Here is an 18,333-nt window from a genome sequence, read left to right as displayed (position 1 = left end):
TCTGTTACAGTAGATAGCTCTTCATATGTTAGCGCCACAAAAAATAAAGCACACCAGCCACGTTAGCAGCCAGTTTATGAGAACCCTGCGATGTTCAACTGTGTAAAGGTGAATTTCTTTGGAAAGGGTAGAAAATGGAATTGCGTAAGTGAACTCTGTGCGGTCATCTACAGTGGGATAAGCGTGTATTACCTGTGTAGGACTCATTCACACCAGCCATGTGACCAAGATTCAACACTGGTTCTCTGGGTGGGGTAAAATCCAGGCTAAAATTTGTTTGCAGACATTCGACTGTTACCTGATTATCATTACAAGCATCCCGGGATTTTAAGCACAAGCTTTGCAGAAGATAGCCCATGTACTTTCTGCTTCTATAGGGCAACTTACAAGTAGACCTTATATAGAAGATCTGAATTAGATATAACCATGTGCAGGCAGACTCTAGCGTAGCTTTCTTGGTTGGCTTTACCAGTACAGACAGGACCAAGACGTTTCAAAGCACATTGGAATTAATGTTGTTTACCTTGTGACAAAACCCCAAACCCGTTCAATGAATCCTAGCAAGACACCTGTCATATTTAGGGTTAGTTACAAAGCTTTGCTTCTTTTACGTGTCATTATAAGTCTTTGTTTCTGTTTGTTTGTTTGTTTGCCTGCAGAGCATAGTAAAAGCAGTAGTTTATGATGCTCCTTTTCACTGTACCTTGGTGGAGAAGGCAAGTAAGGGCTTTCGACAGCGCAGCTGGCACCAGGCAGCTCTTGTCTCATTTGCCCAAATGGTAGTGTGCAGGGTTTTACCACTACTGGCAAGATCATCACCCTTCTTCAGTCATGCTACAGCTTTGAAGACCATACCATCACTGAGTATTACACCTCTTTCTACAGAAATATTAGTTATGTCCTCATAGATCAAATCAAGTCATATACTGACTATAGGTGCATAACTGTGTTCAGTGTCGGCTTCCTGCACAGCTAAAATTGTAGGCTAGCCAGCCTTAACGGAGCTTTCTTTTTCAGAATAACGCTGATCATCTAAAGCCCAGAATATTAGTAGCTCACTTCGATCTCAGCTGTGGCTGTGGATCCTCATAATTTTAAGAAATCAGGCCTTATGTTACCTGTTAGAGACCACCCAGCTAGTCAGTGACGAGTGTTGTACTTTTTCCAGTACAATGTATGAGGTTTAAAAGAACATGAAAAAATGTCTTCAAATGTAATAAAGTGTCCTGGTTTGAGGTAAAACAGAACCAATTTTGTTCAGTAACTTCGCTGTTTAGCTGGGCCTCTTCTAACTACTGAAATTAACTGCATATTGTGCAGTCAGCGTTCACTCTCTCAGAGTGATAAGACTGATGTTTAGAGCTGATGCCCGGGCATGGGATGCAGAGAGGCTCTTGCTTATACTTATTGCTATAACCCCCAAGGCCAACCAACTTTGTTATTTGCCACGTTGGAGGGTCGGAAGCGGAAAAGCATAGTGGGGTCCCACCTGCAGGGAGGAGCGGACAGGACAGGTGACCCAAAACTGACCAACAGGGTATTCCATCCCATCTGCCTCATGCTCAGTATAAAAACTGAGGGATCAAAGGGTCACGGGCTCTTCCTTCAATGGCCGACGTCTGAGGAGGACTCTGTTCATCTGCCTGTGATCCCGATCCTGAATCCAGATCCAGAATCCAGTTCCCATCCGTCACTGAGTCCAGCCTGGGACTGCCCCAGTGCCAGCCAGTGACGTGATTGTCATCTTGGGAGCTTGATACGGTTTCGTATATATTTCATTATTTTTCTTTTTATTTTATTATTAATATTTCATTAAAGTAGTTTAGTTTCTTCTAAACTCATAAGTCTCTCTTTCCTCCTCTGCCTCTCTCTTTGAAGAGGGGTAGAGGGGAGCATCTGTTGGTCCCGTCTGGGGTCCCTCAGGCCCCCAGTGGTGGATTTGGCCTAAACCACGACATAAAGTTTAAGTAATAAAGAATTGCACATTGCTAGTTACACCAAGCATTTACTGTTCCATGCTACCTTGTGTTTCCTTTGATCTATTTTTAAGTCATTGCAAACTTTGTTAAAATCCAAATTCCACAATCTCCACCCCCCCACGAAAGTGTCCTTTTGCCTTGGACTTGCATTTTGAGAAGCTTATTTCTTTTGTGTTACTAAAATGCCAAGATTTTAATGGAATGCTTTATTAGGTTTCCAAATGCTTCTGGCCAATAACAAGCAAAGTTCAGCTCAGTAGTTTTCATCTCAGAAACATCAAATCTGTTTTCCCCGCATGTGAGAAGAGCCATGCAGCTCTTAAGAAGATTAAAGCTATAAATTCTAACATTACAGGGGCCAATGCTTTCACGGTCCAGATCAGGCCATGTTATTTTGTGGAATTTTTTCCTCATGTAAATTTCCAAGACTATTGATAGCCTTCAGTTTTGCCTGGGCTTCCCCCCTGGCCCCGTACCCAAGTATGCTATTTGTAGAAGGCGAACACGTTGGTTTTTCTTTTATCCTGCCTGTCTGCTTTATTTTAATGTTAAGAGGCAAATTGTATCATCTTCATTATCAGTGCAGCTCACAAAACCATCTGTTACTCAAAGACATCAGGATCAGCACTCAGCCACCCTCAAAATAAGCAGCTGTAAATCTAGAGTGCCTATACTTTCTAAATGCAGAGAGGCTTTTACGTTAATCTCCTGGACTTGCTGAGTAGCTGGTACAGTGCCCAAACACAAGTAAGTAAACTCAATTAGTAAAAATAGACATGATGTGGCAGTTCAATATATGGCATTTAAGCATGTGTGCTACAAACCAGAAGTACTCAGTTCAAGTCCCAGAGACTCTGTTTTTACATATCAGTCAGTTATTTTCCTGGTTGCCAAATACCTTGTAAAAAACAATAGTAGTGTGTTATTTCCACTAAGATGTAGTGCTGCTGTCATTTACACAGGTGTAAATCTGGAGAAACACAGCTGACTTGTTAGGACTCTGGATGTTCAGCAACTCCGAAAAATTATGTTTTTCAAGTGCCGCTTAAAAAAGAGTATGCAAAACCAGCTTTAATGTTCATGTGTTATATATGCAGAATTACATGGAACATACTCTTGTAGACAGATAAGAAACACTTGCAAGAAACAGATACTTTTTGGAGCTTTGTTCTGCATAACGGGGCAAGTCTGGGTACATTAATTTGCAGCATAAGACTTAAGGGAAAGTCTCCTTCTTTATCCCCTTTAGCAGTGTAGCAGGCTACACCTCTTTTTTTATGGCAAGCTGATCAAAGTCAAATTATTCAAGCGCAAGTTCTCTAAGATCCCTGCGCTCCACTGCGTAACAGAAGGGCTTAGAGGTCTGGGTGTGGTGTTCTTGACCTTCTAGTCTTTTGTCTTTTCAGCCTGTTTTACTTCCTCTGTCTGCCCGGTTTTAGCCAGGAGAGTGATCTAAAGAGACCCTGTTTGTTTTCCGTGCACATTATGATAGGCTGCCATTGTGTAACGACATACAGTATGCAGGATAAAACACCCTGCTTATTATAGCGTAGTTAAAAGGCCTGTCACTATTTCCATTTCAAATTCCTATTTTCAGGAGTTTACTACTGAGCCGTAACAAATTGCAGGCAGGAAACTTGGCAGTCACATTCCCAGCCTAAGAGCAATTCTTTTACCAACTTTAAATAAATAAATTAATTAATATTAATGGCATGTGCTCCCAGCATGCAAAATAAAGGAGGTTTTGTTATTGTTTTGTTTTGTTTTACCCTTGAAACAAAAGATGAAGATTAAGGAGAGTATTTACATACCAAGCCTCCCTATACAAGAGTTATACAACAGACCAGAAGCAGCGTTACCAAGTGATGGAGATGATTATCTGGTGGGCATTGTTAATTATCCTAAAAGGAATATCAATATAGAAGGGCTATTAATCAACACATACAAGAAAAAGCTGGGAAGTGCAGAAGAGAGTTGTATATTACAAATACTTCCAGTGCTGACTAACTACAGCTTGATAACCACGGTGGGCAAGAGTGAAATTCTTTGGGGTTAGCTTAAAAGGAACAAACATCAAAACAAAAAATAGTAACACCACAGAGTTGAAGAGTTTGAAGTGGAATAACTAATAGGTGAAACATTTTCATGGTAAATGTATTTTCAGTATATTATAACAGTCCAGATTTTAATTATACAGCCAGATATTCTGAGTTTGAAGTCTTGAAGTAAGTAAAAAACAATCTTTGTTCTGTTGTCCAGATCGCAGAGATTTCAAGCTGGTAAATGCTCCTAGCTTACCTTTCTATTCACTGACAATTTGAGCGCTATAAGGAATCTAGGAACTGGTGACTGTAAACTACATGAATTCAACTTGCTATTAAGGGAAAGTGCTACTGCAAGAGTAGCAGATTCAGAGGAAGCAACATACTGGAACTTAAGAAACCAAATGAATTTTTGGCTAGTAAGAAGCATTAAAAATGCTAACATGTAAGAAGATAGGCGAATCCTTGGAAAGCACAGTAAGTAGGGAATATCAGGTTGAGATAAATGTGTCTTGGTTCAGATAAATGTTTTTGGAGGCCAGACCATGACTCCTGTACAAGTTGAGCCTTTTAGGGAGTCTTATAGAGCCTGCAAGCTCCTCTACAGCAGTTTTCAGGACGATCGCTACAAGGGACTCAAAGAAACTGTTCAACTTGGTAGTGACTTGTGCTGAGCTAAAAGCTTCTGGGAGCGTTCCTGGGAAACTCTGATACTCTGAAGAGACTCTAGCAGGAGACAACACTGGAACTGGGATGCTTGCCCAGATTATAAACTATGCCAGAATTTCTGCACAGCTGATAAACTGTGCGCAGGACCCTGTGAAGTACATACATCTTGTAACCATACCTACAGGCTCTCAGAAGTATCTTTGCGGCTGCAATGGGTATACAGTACCGCAAGCTCTGTCCCCTCCTCCCACACTGGGCACATGGTTTGACTACGGGAAGTATCTGAAGGACTTCTTGCTGTTTCCCAACCCTCCCTGCTCCCCCCGCTATACATTTTTAACCAGCAGAGGGAAACAGAGGGGCTCAAAAATTAGAGGACTTGCCTATGATAAACGATGAAGACTGCAAAGAATATATCCTAATATATAAACTTTAAAAAAACAGCTGAAAACATAATGCAGCAAGGGAGACAAGGTCTCTTAAATACGGCTTCAGTTTGCAAGATTATAGAGGTGTATTAAAAAAAAATATATTATTTGAGCTGTGTCTCGAGGTGGATCGCTTTGGAGGTGAGGGAGGTGGTACTGCCTCTATATGCGTCTGTCGTGTTTATTTCTGGGCATAGCATTACTGCTGGAGAACAGACTGGTAAAGGGAACAGTATTCAGAGAATAGTAGCAAAAGCGATTGTGGGGAGACAGAGGTGATCTTGGCTGTGACTCTTTTCTGGGCTAACCTGCTTTGCATTTACCAGCAGGCAAAGGGCGTTCATCCATGCAGTTATTGCAGAGTAGCTGGTATCCTGTAAATCCACACCCTTGACTGCCTCACCATAACATAGTCATGAAGATATACCCTCAAGCACATAGCTAACTTTAAATGTATGATTCAGAACCATTAAGACAACGGGACAACTTGTACACCTTAAATCAGACACCAGGTTTACACACCTATGAAGATGGGCCAAATAAGGGAGAGAAATGACTTAGTATTTGTGTCCTAAGAAATGAGATGTATCATGGAAAGGGGAGAGACAGATTAAATGGCAGGAAAACAATCTGGCAATCCCATTTTTGTAGCATGTCTTATTTTTTGGACCAGTTATGCATATAAGTGTGTGAAATGATGTCCTGAGGTTGGTGGGAGATATCCCATCTCTTCAGATTTTTAACACCAGAGTAGGTTGGTTGACAGAGATAGTTTATGAAATGGAAAGGGTTTGTGTTGCTAAACAAATATGAAAAAAATGTAGACAGAACCATGGGTTTATTTTTGTTTATATTAATACTGTTTTCTCTTGTCCTTGATACGTGGAATTGTTGCTTTTCTGAGTCCTTGGCTAAGCCTTGGCAAAAGAGAGTATTCTGTATTGGTTTAATAGTAATAATACTTGTACTTGACTGTGTCACCACTGTTTCATGAGATAAAAGGATAATTTTTACTCTCCCTATTCTACAGGTAAAGAACGGAGGGGGTGAGGATATCACAGGACTAAGACCAAGACTGAGGGACTCAAAACCAGCTTAGAATCATGGCAGAAGTAGTGAAAGTCTTTAACAGAAAGGTTTGTGTAACAACCTTTCCAGCTTGGAAGAAGGATAATTTAGGGGGAATATGATGGATATCTGCAAAGTTCTGGGTAGCATGGAGAATATGGGTAGGGACTGGCCGTTCTCTGTCTCGGTGCAAGATCTGGGAGCGTTGAATGAAGCAGGCAAGATGAGGCGAATCTTCTGGGATCGGGGACTCAACCTATGCAACATGGCATAGGAGATTGTGGATGCTTTGGATGCTTACAGTTTACATGTGCTGAGGGGGAGACTGTACAAGTCTTGGAAGATAAATCCATTGGGGGTTACTAAATCAGCCAAAACCGCATCCTGCTCAGGAAGCGCCTTGAGCTGAAAATAGTGGGAGGCTGGGGAGTACATGGAGGAAGTAGTATATAATGCCCATGTCTCCTTAAAGCATCTGCTTTTGACCACTGTTGTCCTGTGGCCACTGCATGGCCATTCTTATGTCCTTTTGCACAAAGAAAATGAAAATGAGAATATAAACTGTGAAAAATCTATAGTGAAGACCCATGTCGGAAATAGTATCTCTTTAGTAGGAACAGCTTGCCATGAGATGGTCCTGCTCCCAGGTGTCTACTCCATTCCACTTGGCTATACTTGGCTCCATGGCAGAACAATCCATGCAAGAGCAATTCTATCCCTGTGATAGAACCTACACTTCACAAGGGTTTGAATTTTTTGATTTTTGGAGAGGCCCTGTGGCAAAAGACACATGCTTCGGGAGAAGGCTGAAGATGTGCTTTCAGCAGGCAGGTGTTTCTGGTGTACCTGGATGCCCAGCTAAGTTCCTTTTGAGAAAACTGCTTTCACACTCTTGTGTTTTTCTTGTAATTGCAATGTGCCAGGGCTTCTAGAGCTTTGAACAGGTATCTTTTATTACCTTAAGTGTAAATAAATAAATAATATCGTATGAGGATGATATGAGAGCAGATCCAAAGTAGGAAGACAGATATAAATGGGAGCTCTCCTGGGAAAAAATGGGCAGGGTGAAAGAGAGGGACATGATATGACATTTCAGCCAATATGGGAACAATTACTGCCTTTGGTAGAAAGGCCTCTGCTGAAGGGTAAAGAGAGAACATGAGGATCTGGAAAATCTCTGAGGGAAAGATGCTGCCTCTGTGCAGTAAGAAGTCAAAGCGATGCCAGTCTAGTTAGGAAACAGTGTGCACAAGCAGAAATAACTCTGATTTGAAATAATACCCTACCTCAGGCTTCCTGTCACTTTTCCCAGGGCCTTTTTTTTTTTTTTTTAAACTACAGGGTTTCAGGGTTCTTTGAACATATCCCTGTGACCTTGCAGAAGAAACAGGGAAAATACCCCTTCAGCTTGTAATTGGATAGAAGGTAAATGTTTACCATGCTCACCTAGGTTGTTGGCCAAAGCCTTGCAGGCTGAGCACTTCTTACCCTTCAGGCAATTCACTGTCATGCCTGCAGTCCATCTGTGCCTAAGGACTTTCCAGTTGACCTTGACTATGGATCAAATCTCAGGGGATGTAGCAATTCCTTCATGCCAAAATTATCCTGCTTAAATTTTTGTTTGATATTTATGCATTGTTCAGAGTTGAGTTGCTATTCCTGTGCTGCAGGTGACTGCAGTTTTGTGGCATACAATACCTTTTGAAAACAAATAAATATAGCTCTTTTCTGTGCAAAAGATGCCTATATTTCATGACTATTACTATATTTCTGGTTAATACTGTGTTTGTTATTAGTTTTCTTTTTGACAATACAGTGAAAATATAGATACAAAATAACCCTGGTCTTGGACATAAAGCAACTTGCGCTTATCTCTGTCTTGAAACCAAGGCGTGACTCCAGATTTACCAATATTGGCTGTATTTGGTAAACTTTGGTTCTGAATTTGCACGAGAGCCTTGGGGCCAAGGCCCATATGTGTCATATTTTGTAAAGAGGTAGAGACAGTGAGGGTAGAAAATAGCTGTTATTCATATATTGCACCTTTTCTCAACAAAAGATAAAGATTTTTAGCATGTGAACAAAACACAGGCTTGGCAGCAGGATTGAGCACATTGGCTCTGAAGGTCTGGTAGGTCAGTGATCCATGAGGTAGGAAAGATTTGTTCAATAGACCAGAACAGTTCAGTTGGGGCCATTAAAGGGCTTAGAGTAAAAAATCCATGTTTGCACTTCCTAGTGTTATACAAGTCTATCACACTAGGTCTGTTCAAACAGGTAAGCAGCCCATTCTATCCCATTCCCTTCATCCCCTAAAAACTCATTGCCCTTGTCAAAATATGTATAGCATTGAGCAGAGAGACTGTAACAGGCTTCAGAAACCACGCTGCCTTATATGCCGGTAAGACGCTTTAAGAAAGGTCAAGAGTTATGTCCCAACCCTAAGTGTTTACATGATAGATGCTAATCTAATCTGTCTAGACCAATAACGCCCTTAACAGACAGAAAAAAACCTGGCAAGTGAACTCCCAGATAAGTCTCTGTACCAGGTATGATTTAAAGGGACAACTAGTGTCTCTGAAAAGGGCTCATTGCCTCCTACTGCTCCTCATTAGCAGCCAAGAGCCCTCTCCCACAAAGTGGCTGGTGAATTCTTCTTAGGGCTACACCATTGTTTTGGTTGAATGTGAATCCTCGTTAACAGCGCTGCCTTGACATCCCTGGAAACCAAACACTTTCTGAAGAGTAGAGCTTCCCCTCTGTGCCCTGCTGGCATGCTTTGACCCCAACATGAAGCGACCACTTCTAGGAATAAGGCAGCAGTTTAGTTCCCATTTGTGCTTGGCCCTTCTGCTCACACCAGCCATAGGGGCAACTGCAGTGTCAGAGGAGACACATTGAGACCAGAAAATGGATGAGTGCCTCAGACAGCATAAGACCGCAGGCCACAAAGCACCTAACAGGCTATAGTAGTTATTACTTGAGAGATGCCTAGACCAGTTAAGCACCTAGAGAAGAGCTTAGTGCTTTTATTTTCCACTGGTCACTGCTGGAACAGCTTATGGGACTAACTGTGGCTGTGGTCACTGGTAGGTTAGCTAGTCTTCCTTCCAGATCAATGACCTGTAACTGGCTGGCAACTTATTCAAAAGACTAAATCAGTCTTGATTTTAAGACTTCAGAGGATTCATCAATTTTCTTAATCCCTCGATGAATTGCTTTCCCTGTTTAAAAAAAAGCAACAACAACAAAAGCCATCTTATTTCAGATCTGCATCTAAGGACCTATTGTTATTTTAAAGCTATTGAAGCTATTGTTATTTAAAGAGGAACTTGATTGCTTCTTTTAAAAAATCAAGACAATGATAAGGTAAACATTTTTTCACCTAAATATCCTGTTACCTATTATAATGATTTCTTCAGCAACCCTACAACCCATACCTAGCCACAATGTGGTAAAATAAAGAAATTAAAGGCAGCCTTTCATTTGAATTCACTTGCAAAAGACCTCAGCATTTTAGACCATTAGATTTTTCTCTTTGAGTCACAGTGTAGTACTACACACTTGCTTAGTCTTCATGAATGCTTTGCTCTCATTTCACTAAATGTTAATTTGCATGAGATACTTGTGCCTTTAAAGAGACAGTATTGGCTCTTTGTGTCTACCAATCTAATTTCCTTCCATCTGAAAATGATCACAGAGTTCTGGAGAACATCATCGACATCCCTGTTCTGACAGGAGATACACTCATTTCTAAGTGAATACACAAAAAATAAAGACATTAGTCATATTTTATTATGTTCATACAAGTGGCACTTCAAGTTAAGGAACACATTCCAAATACATTATTGTTCAGACAGTGTACATTTTTAAGTTCTCTGAGGAAAGCATACCTTAATTAGCCAGCTGTAATCCAAATTATAGTTTCTCATTTATTAAAGCTGTTGAAATACCTCAAATCAGCTGCCTATGTCTGAAATAATAATGAAAATAACTGCATTAGCAAAAATTATCTGAATGCAAGAGGGCTATAAATAGATAGGAGGTGGATTGGACAGTCGGTGGATTCCGAGTTGGAATAAAAACATCTTACTTAAGCCAAAAACATGGCAACCAATATTTTCTGTTATAAAAATATTTGAGATGAATTTAGTTTTTATGAAAGCTGTCTGAAACTGAAACGAGTAGCAGAAGTTCTCTGTTTATTTACAAGTCGGTGTTAATACCTGAAGCGTAAAGCAAGGCACCTTATGAGCAATGACAACAAACCTTTGATTGTACTCAAAAATCCTTTTTGCCAGAGGGTAAGAATGACTGTATGTTCATGCTCTCTTGGAGTAACCTCCACCTTGATAACGGTTCTCATTTGAGCAAACTGTATGACAGGTCTGTGAAGTGGATTACTACTGTCCACTAGAGGCTGTAATGAGACCAACAATGTCACTTTATGACAAATTGAAGACTTAGACTGCAATGATCAATAATTGTGAAATTACTTTTCACATTAAATACATTGTCAATCACTGTATTTCCCTGGATGTGAATGTTAAAAAAAAAACCAAAAAACAAAACCGGCTTCTTATGCCTCATTCTCCCATTTTTTGTAGATGGGAGACTGTATAAAACATGCAGTGTAGCTGACACAGTACAACTAGTGGACTGAAAGAAAGTTTCTTCTAGACAGTGTGCATCTTGCATGTCAAATTGATTAATATCTTTTGGTCAAGACCGTATTCAGCTGGGAGTCGTATCAGTTTCAGTGTATCATCAGCAGTAAATAAAAATGCTTGAGTCAATGTGGATTCTTGTGTCCCACTCACCACCGTGGGGTTGGAGCCCCTGTCTGTACTGTGCTCAACCAGCTGACTAGCATCTGTCCCGTATCTCTGCTCTCTTCCTCTCCCCAGGGGCAGGAAGGTCTGCAATGGAGGAGTTTTGTTTTGGAAGTTTGCTGCTACTTTTGCGTATGCACCCCTTGCTATACACCCTCCTCAGAAGGGGCAAGGTGATGGGGTTTAGGGTGGCTCTTAGCTGCTGTGAGAACACACTGCAGGTATTTGGGCCCTTTTGGACCTGACCGCTTCAGTGCTAAGTTGCTCCTCTTTATTCCTGTTGTCTGAACTGTCCTGGTGGCAGGTAAAATCACATCCACTTTCCACAGCAAATTACTTTCGCTTCTGGCTTAGTTCTGTGCTTTCTGTGTCAATAGGCTGCACTTCCATAGTAGATACTGAGGGACGTCTGTCCTGGCCATTCGGCAAAGGTCATGTTCAGGCGCTGCTTCCCACCCCCTCTGCCTTCCCCAGCACCTCCAGATTTTGTGGTATTCTTTGTGGAGGGAATGTACTGAGCCCCAGTGTAGGCCCTCAGCAGGGGAACTGCAGAGACACAAGGATGTCTTGCGACATGGTAGCATATCCTGTGTGTCAGGCAATGTCTGTGGAGACATAGTCCCCTCATGCTTTGTCTGTTAATGCAGCCAACATATATCAAGTCAAAATGAAGGTGAGGAATGGCTTATGAACCTGTCGTGGCTGGTGGCAGTTGTGGCACTTACCAAAGCTGTGGGTTAAGGCCGCCCGCTGGCTTAAGAACACAATATTGCTTTGACTTACAATGGACGTACATTTTAGGGGTCTCTTTTCAACTCTGAAGCAGAAACACAGACAAAGGTGTAAAAGCCTAGAGCCTGGAGCGTGGCAAAAAATGCAGGTCCTGTGGCAAGCACCGTAGCCACAGAGTGGAGGAATACACAAGCCTCTTACATGAGCCTGCTGCAGAAGGGAAAGTTGCCCAAAGCTTGCTTCAGCATGAATGTGGCTTCTCTTTCTCTGCGCGTGCCACACCTCTTGGCAAGGTGAACATTTGAGAACGAAAGATTCCTTTCTCCTGAGGTAACACTGTACAACTGGAAAAGGTGGCAGACAGGAGAATGTGGCACACTCAGAATTGAACCCTGATTATGGGTCTGCAGCTTCTTTGAGGCCTTCACTTGATTTTCAGTAATCTCCAGTCTCTCTCTCCCTCCCTTGGTTCCTTTTATTAAATCAATGAACCTTGCATTAGCTGGGTGAAGATAATTTTGCTGTCTGCTTTGCTGCTGTAGATTCACTGTCTCGTAGTGCTGAGCGGCACGTTTGTCCAGACATCTTGGCCTGTTGCTGCTTCTGTCCCCAGAACAATCCTAGAATGGAAAATGATGGATTTCATAGTGAACCTGAACTAAAGATGCAGAAGGTGCTGTGGTAAAAGATCCTTATGTTTCATAAAGCCAGTCTGTATTACAGTATCAACACTAAATCAAGAGCACTGCAGCTTACAATGTTATTATTACATTCTTTAGCAATTATGGTGAACTAGTACAGTCATTTACAGAAGGGACTACTTTGCTGGTCTGCATAATAACAGGCCGAGTCCTAGGGTACTTTGCATCTAGACTCTGATGCTAGATTTAATGCTAAAATCTAATGCTAGTATATAATGGACACATAGGAGGTATACCTGCACTAGAAACCTGCTACCTTGGAACTTATTGTTATGGCAAGTTGGTACAAGCTGTGATCAACAGCCTGGTCTGGCTTTCCTACATTGCAGGGAGCGCACATTCTCTGAGGCCTGTGACCCCACGGGGTCCAGCTCCATGGAGCTGGTATATAACAGCCTTTGGTATTTATGCAACGTTTTTTGCAATGTCCTTGGGGTGGGGATTGGCTTTCTCTGTGCTGTACCTCCCTTCCTGAGAGCAAATGGCTCCTTATGGACCGCCGTCAGGCTGCATGTAAGCATAGCAGCCCAACGGCCTTTTGCTGTGTTCCTCCCATTCATTGCTTCCATAATTTGTTTTATTTCTCTAAGTGGTACCTGGCACGGTAATTTGATGTTTTGTCTTTTCTTCCAAGACTCAAAGACCAGACTGAGCCAGTCCAGAAGGAGGATATTTTCTCCGTTTTGCATCCTTGCTTGTCATTTGCCCATCAGTGCAGTTTATGGTACTGCAGAGACCCGTGTTGAGAGAAGCAAGAGAGTAAGGAGCTGACGCTGGAGCGCCGGGGAAGTGTGAGTTGCTTCAGTTGGGGGAGTAGGGGGGAGAGTTTGGGAGAGGCTCACCATGGTCTGCATACAGCTGGGAGAGATGCGAGGGGATCTTTGATGAAATGCGTGCTGAGGAATCCAGAGGGAGTTAGTACCCAAACATGCGTGGTTCAGCCCTGCCTGTCTTGTAGTTCAGTGACGGTATGAGTCAGAGCCGCTTTGGTCTGAATGAAGTGGAAGGTACTTTTTACAAAGCAACTCAAGCATATGCCAAGGATCCGGATAAATAAAACTAATTCAGAAAAAGGGAGTGGGATGGAGGCTCTTGCTCTAAATCACTTCACAGTTCTCCACAGCGAAATGCAATATGGCATCTTAAATAAAATCACCCTCTTCTGACTCTCGCAGAGGCTGCTTCGGAGCATTCCCCAGCTTCCAGCACAGTTTTATTTCCTCCCGTAGAGAGACAGACCAGCCTCGCCTGAGCAACTGATTTTCATGCATCCCTTCAACCCGCACTCCCCGACGTTTCTGAAGGACAGCACGCTTCGCTAGCTGGCTCTCCCCCCCCCCCCCCCCCCCAACAATATAAGGTTGGGGTTTGAGTTGGTGTGTGTCTCCCCCCCCACCTCATTTCTTTCCGCCTGCAAAGTGAGATCCCTGCGGCGCAGCCTGCCACAGCAGCCGGGGGGAGGTGGGGGACACGGGGCGGGGGGGGGACGGGGACACACGACTTCTGTGGAACAGCGGCGGGCGCAGGGATCAATCCCTCTGGAGCGAGCTAGCCTGGCCTTTGAAGTGTTACAAGGAGGAGGAAGAGGAGGAGGAGGTAAGTGGCGAGGTGAGATCCCCCCACTTCCCCTCCCCCCCTCCCCCAGCTCCCCGCTCCCGTCGCCGCCGGCCCCGGGGGACAGTGTACGGCTGCGGCGGCGGCGGCGGCGGCGGCGGCCTCGCAAAGGGTTAAGGCCGCCCGGGCCCGGCGGTGCTGTGCGTATGCAATAATCTGTGTGGCTCTCTTGGCCGCCTGCCAGAGTGTTGCCTTGCCTCCTCCTCCTCCTCCTCCTCCTCCCTCCTCTCCCTTCTCTGCCCCCCCCTCTCCCCCCCCCCCCGCGCTTTTGCATGAAGTAGGATCCTTGAGCTGTTGCAGAGGCAGCCAACTGCTCCATATTTGGCTTCTATTACCCATTTACATGCTGGAGAGCGGAGAGAGGGAGCGAGCCGCCGTGCCGCAGACATCATTTCCACTACGGTGCTGGAGACATCCCGGACCTGTGTCACTGCAGGGAGAAGGAAACAAAAAATAATAATAGCCAAACAAACAAACAAACAACAACAACAAAAAAAAAAAGCAGACCCAAACCCCGTGATCAGCTAGGACGGCATTTGTGTGCGAGTCTCTCTCTGTGACCCCCCCCCGCCAACCCCACCTCCACTGACACTTTACAGTAAGTGGCTTTTTTCTTCCTCCTCTGCTTTCTGCCGCCCCCCCCCCCCGGCTTCTTCCCTTGTTTAGACTGCAAACCGCCGGCGATTTCCAGCTGGAAAAACACGGGGCCGGGAGGAAGGGGGGGGGGGGAGGGAAGCGCACTGCCCACCCCGCCGCGGGGCTACAGCCCGCCTCGCCGCGGCTGCCCCCGGCCCGCAGGCGCTGCCGCCGCGGCCCCGTCCGCGGGGGAAGGAAGGAGGGTGGGAGCGAGCCGGGGGGGGGGGGGAAGGCAGGTCCGCGAAATGGCCGAGGGCGCCGGTGGAGGGGGGGGGGGGAGCGCGGGGTGCGGGGACGCGGGGTCGTCCCCGCAGAGGGAGCCGCTTGTACAACCCTGCCCCCCCCCCGGTTCTTTCCGCCCCCCCCCCTCCGGGTCCGGGCGGGGTGTGGGTGGCCGCGGGGGACGGTGGACATTTTGCGATCGGCGGCCGCCCCCGGTGCGGCGGCCTCGGTGTGTGTGTGTGTGTGTGAGACTGCGCGGGTGTGCGGGGGGGTGGTGGGGTGCGTGTGGTTGCGCGGTGCGGGGGGGGGGTGGTGGTGGTGGTGGTGGTGGTGGTGGTGGGGCCGTGCGGTGCGTGTGCGCCGGGCGGGCCCTGCGGGGCGCAGCGCAACGCGGGGCCCGGTGCCGGCAGGGCCGGTCGCCGCCGCACGGCGTATGTAGTACGGGGCTGGGCGGCTGCCGGAGGGTGAATGAAGCGAGGAGGAGGAGAAGGAGGCGGCGGCGACGGAGGAGGAGGAGGAGGCGGCGCTGGGGCTGGGGCTGGGATGTGCCCGGCAGCAGCCCCGCTCCGCTTCACTCAGGGCCCAGGCCGGCTGCAGACGCCACCCGGTACTGCCGGCCGGGGGAGCGGGGGCGGGAGGGGCAGCGCCGGCGGAGGGACGGGGCGGGAGGGCCCCGGGGACGGAGGGGGGGGGAGGAGGAACCGGGAGGGGGGAAGAGGGGGGAGGCCCGTCGCCCCCGCCCCGCTGCCTGCCCGCGGGGAGCGGGGCCGGGGTTCCCCCCCCGCCGCCGCCGCCCCGGGGCTCCGCTCGCCGCTCACCTACCCTCTTCCCCCCCCCCTTTCCTCCGCCTAGGGGTTTGCAGGGGTCGGGCTGGTGGTTGGGTGGTGGGGGTTTAAAGGGTTGGAATATTTTATTTACCCCCCTCCCCCCCCCCTTTTTTTTTTCTTTTTGGCCTGAGGCCTCGTAATTTACCGGCAGAAAACAGATAAAATGACCCCTCGCGTGTTTGTGGGTGGTGAAGCCGTCAGTGCGATTCCTGAGGATATTAAAGTCTAAATTAAAGCGTGCCGGAAAACGTTGGCTCCTGCCGTAGTAGTAATAGCGATAATAATAAAATGACAGAATTGGGAGCGATTTTACATGTTATTGAAGAGGAGGAATTGCTGAAGAGTAATAATAGAAAAGAAAACAAGTCGGAAGCCCGTTATATAATGCACTGTGTAGATAACGAGAGCGACGGGCTATTTTTATTTTGTTTACCGTATGCTGTGTAATAGGGACTCCTCCGAGCAGCATCTCTCCCCTGTGAGCCCGAACTCCGGATAGAATTGGGGAAAGAAATTTTAGGCGTTCCTGTTATGCCCAGACGAAGAAATCCGGGTTTGTAAAGCCTCCCTCCTCAACCGCGTTTTCTGCGTACGGATGGGCAAGGGTGCAGGTAGATGACCTTTGCCGGAGACCTTTTCCCTTTCGTATGGTAAAGAAATTCATATTTTGTAATGCAGGTTACACTTTAACCTTTAGCGCTCACAGTTATGTGTTTTATGCAGTAATGGTTACTTTACGTGTCAGATGTGGTCAGGCGTAGTGAGTTACTCTGCTTACACACCGAGAAGTCAAGGACTTTTAATTTCAGTTTCGAACGAAGCCTTCCCTAAAGGAAAATCCTGGCTTCGTCTTCATCTATTTCTGTTCGGGTGATGGAGACAGTTCGGTTTTATCATATGGAGCAAGGGTTATGAATGAGGGAGAGGGAAATTGAGAATGGCCGGGGAAAATATTACGCCGTAGTTATTTTTGCGATGCTGTGAGATAATAGTAAGTTGTAATTGCGCGTTATTGCACCTAATTCGTTTGTAAAACCAGCCCGGTATTTTACGGGCAGCATTCTTCTTTTTTTTTTTTTTTTTTTTTTTTTTTTTGAAGGGTGGCTGTAATCCCCTTGCTTTTTACGTAAGGCAGAGGTCGATAGATTTTCCTCTGCGCTCGCCTGTCTGTCTGTCTGCCTCTCTCATCATGTAGCGACATGTCAGCAGTGCGGGCTGTCAGCGCGCTTACTCCAGCCCTGATCAGTCATGTAATTAGATCAGGCTGCCATGGCAACAGACGGTGTTCACCGTCCATTCAGGTGTGTGTGTGGCGGGCGGGCAACCGGGCGACCCACGGGGCTACCGGGTGACCCACTGGGCTACTGCTAGCCCTGCCGGTGCCATGTGGGTGGTGTACGGTCGTTGCCTCAGGCTTGCCCAAAATTGAAGGATGATGCCGGTGGTGGTTTCCTAATGGCTGAACTTGTCGGGAAGGGTGTTCTTTGCCCACTGTAGCGTCAGGTAGATGGGATGGTACGTGGCACGCTTAGCAGGTTAGCCAAATCGTCAGTTCCACTTGTGTTTGTTATCAGCAAATTAACGAAGGTGTGGTATTTTGTAAAAATGCTTTTGGCTTATAAAAGCTTGCATAAAAGTTTATTCGGAGTTTTGCCTGGTGGGTTTTTTTTGGTGGTTTTTTTTTTTTTTTTTTTTGGCTGGCTGGTGTAACTCTTTGGTGGCTGTAACGGTGTTTGTGGCAGTTCCCACTCCAGCATTCACGTTTTAGGCCATAGGCTTGTCATTCTCTGCTCATGTACTGTACTTAGCACCTTCTGGCCAGTCAAATTAAAATCAGTGATACCTGATAGCACTATTGTCACTTAGATTTGTTAAGCCTCTTCGTAGTTCTTAACAAGGTCTGCGCCCTTTTGTGTTTTAGGTAAAAGCTGATTTCATTTTCTCTTGATAAAAAACTAAGTATATACTATTAAAACCAATTTTCTCATCAGCAAATAATTATTTCCAATATTTTTTTTTTTTCTTTTTTTTTTTCCATTTGTGCTCACCAAAATATTATAGCTACAGAGCAGGAGACTTTCTGCCATAAAGTTTATAATACTTTGAAAGAATGTGCAGTCTAATTAGCTACAAACTGCATACTGCTCTTAAAAGCATATTTGACCAAGAAATGTCTGTTTGTCTTCATTCTTAGGGTTTGGACATCACTCTTTTAAGCTACTCTTTCACAAACGGAGGTTTAATTTTTTAAAGGCACCGAATTTTGTATTCGGTTCTAATGTCATAAATCTGGAACAACTCCAGGGGACGGGGTTGTGAGCCACTTACATGGGTGTATATCTAGAATAACTCCATTTATTGGACTTAATCCAGGCATGTAGTAGAGTAGCAGCGCTCAGAAAGCGATCTGCTGCATATCGCTGTTATTTTCTCTCTATCTTTTTACGGCAAAAAGCACTGTGGGCTTAAATAGGATTTTTGCCTGATTAAGGAGCTGCGTTAAGTGTCTGCAGAAGTGGTTAACACCCCTATTCCAGTCACTAATCTTGTGTGCACTTACACTAATATTGAACTTGGCCTGGA

At 45.3% G+C, this 18,333-nt stretch overlaps 1 long non-coding RNA gene across 1 annotated transcript in view; it reads left to right on the top strand.

Annotated features, from left to right (window-relative positions):
* The first annotated feature begins 14,534 nt into the window (after nucleotides 1-14,534).
* Nucleotides 14,535-18,333, top strand: part of LOC309686747 — a 64,949-nt gene continuing 61,150 nt past the window's right edge. The window contains exon 1 of the long non-coding RNA XR_014270573.1: nucleotides 14,535-14,663. This is a non-coding gene — a long non-coding RNA (uncharacterized lncRNA). The remainder of the gene's footprint in view (nucleotides 14,664-18,333) is intronic.

Source organism: Vanellus vanellus (assembly GCF_965231255.1).
Source record: "Vanellus vanellus genome assembly, chromosome: 2".
Taxonomy (NCBI): Eukaryota; Metazoa; Chordata; class Aves; order Charadriiformes; family Charadriidae; genus Vanellus; species Vanellus vanellus.
Note: the sequence above shows the minus strand (reverse complement) of the source record. Positions and strands in the feature narration are given on the sequence as shown.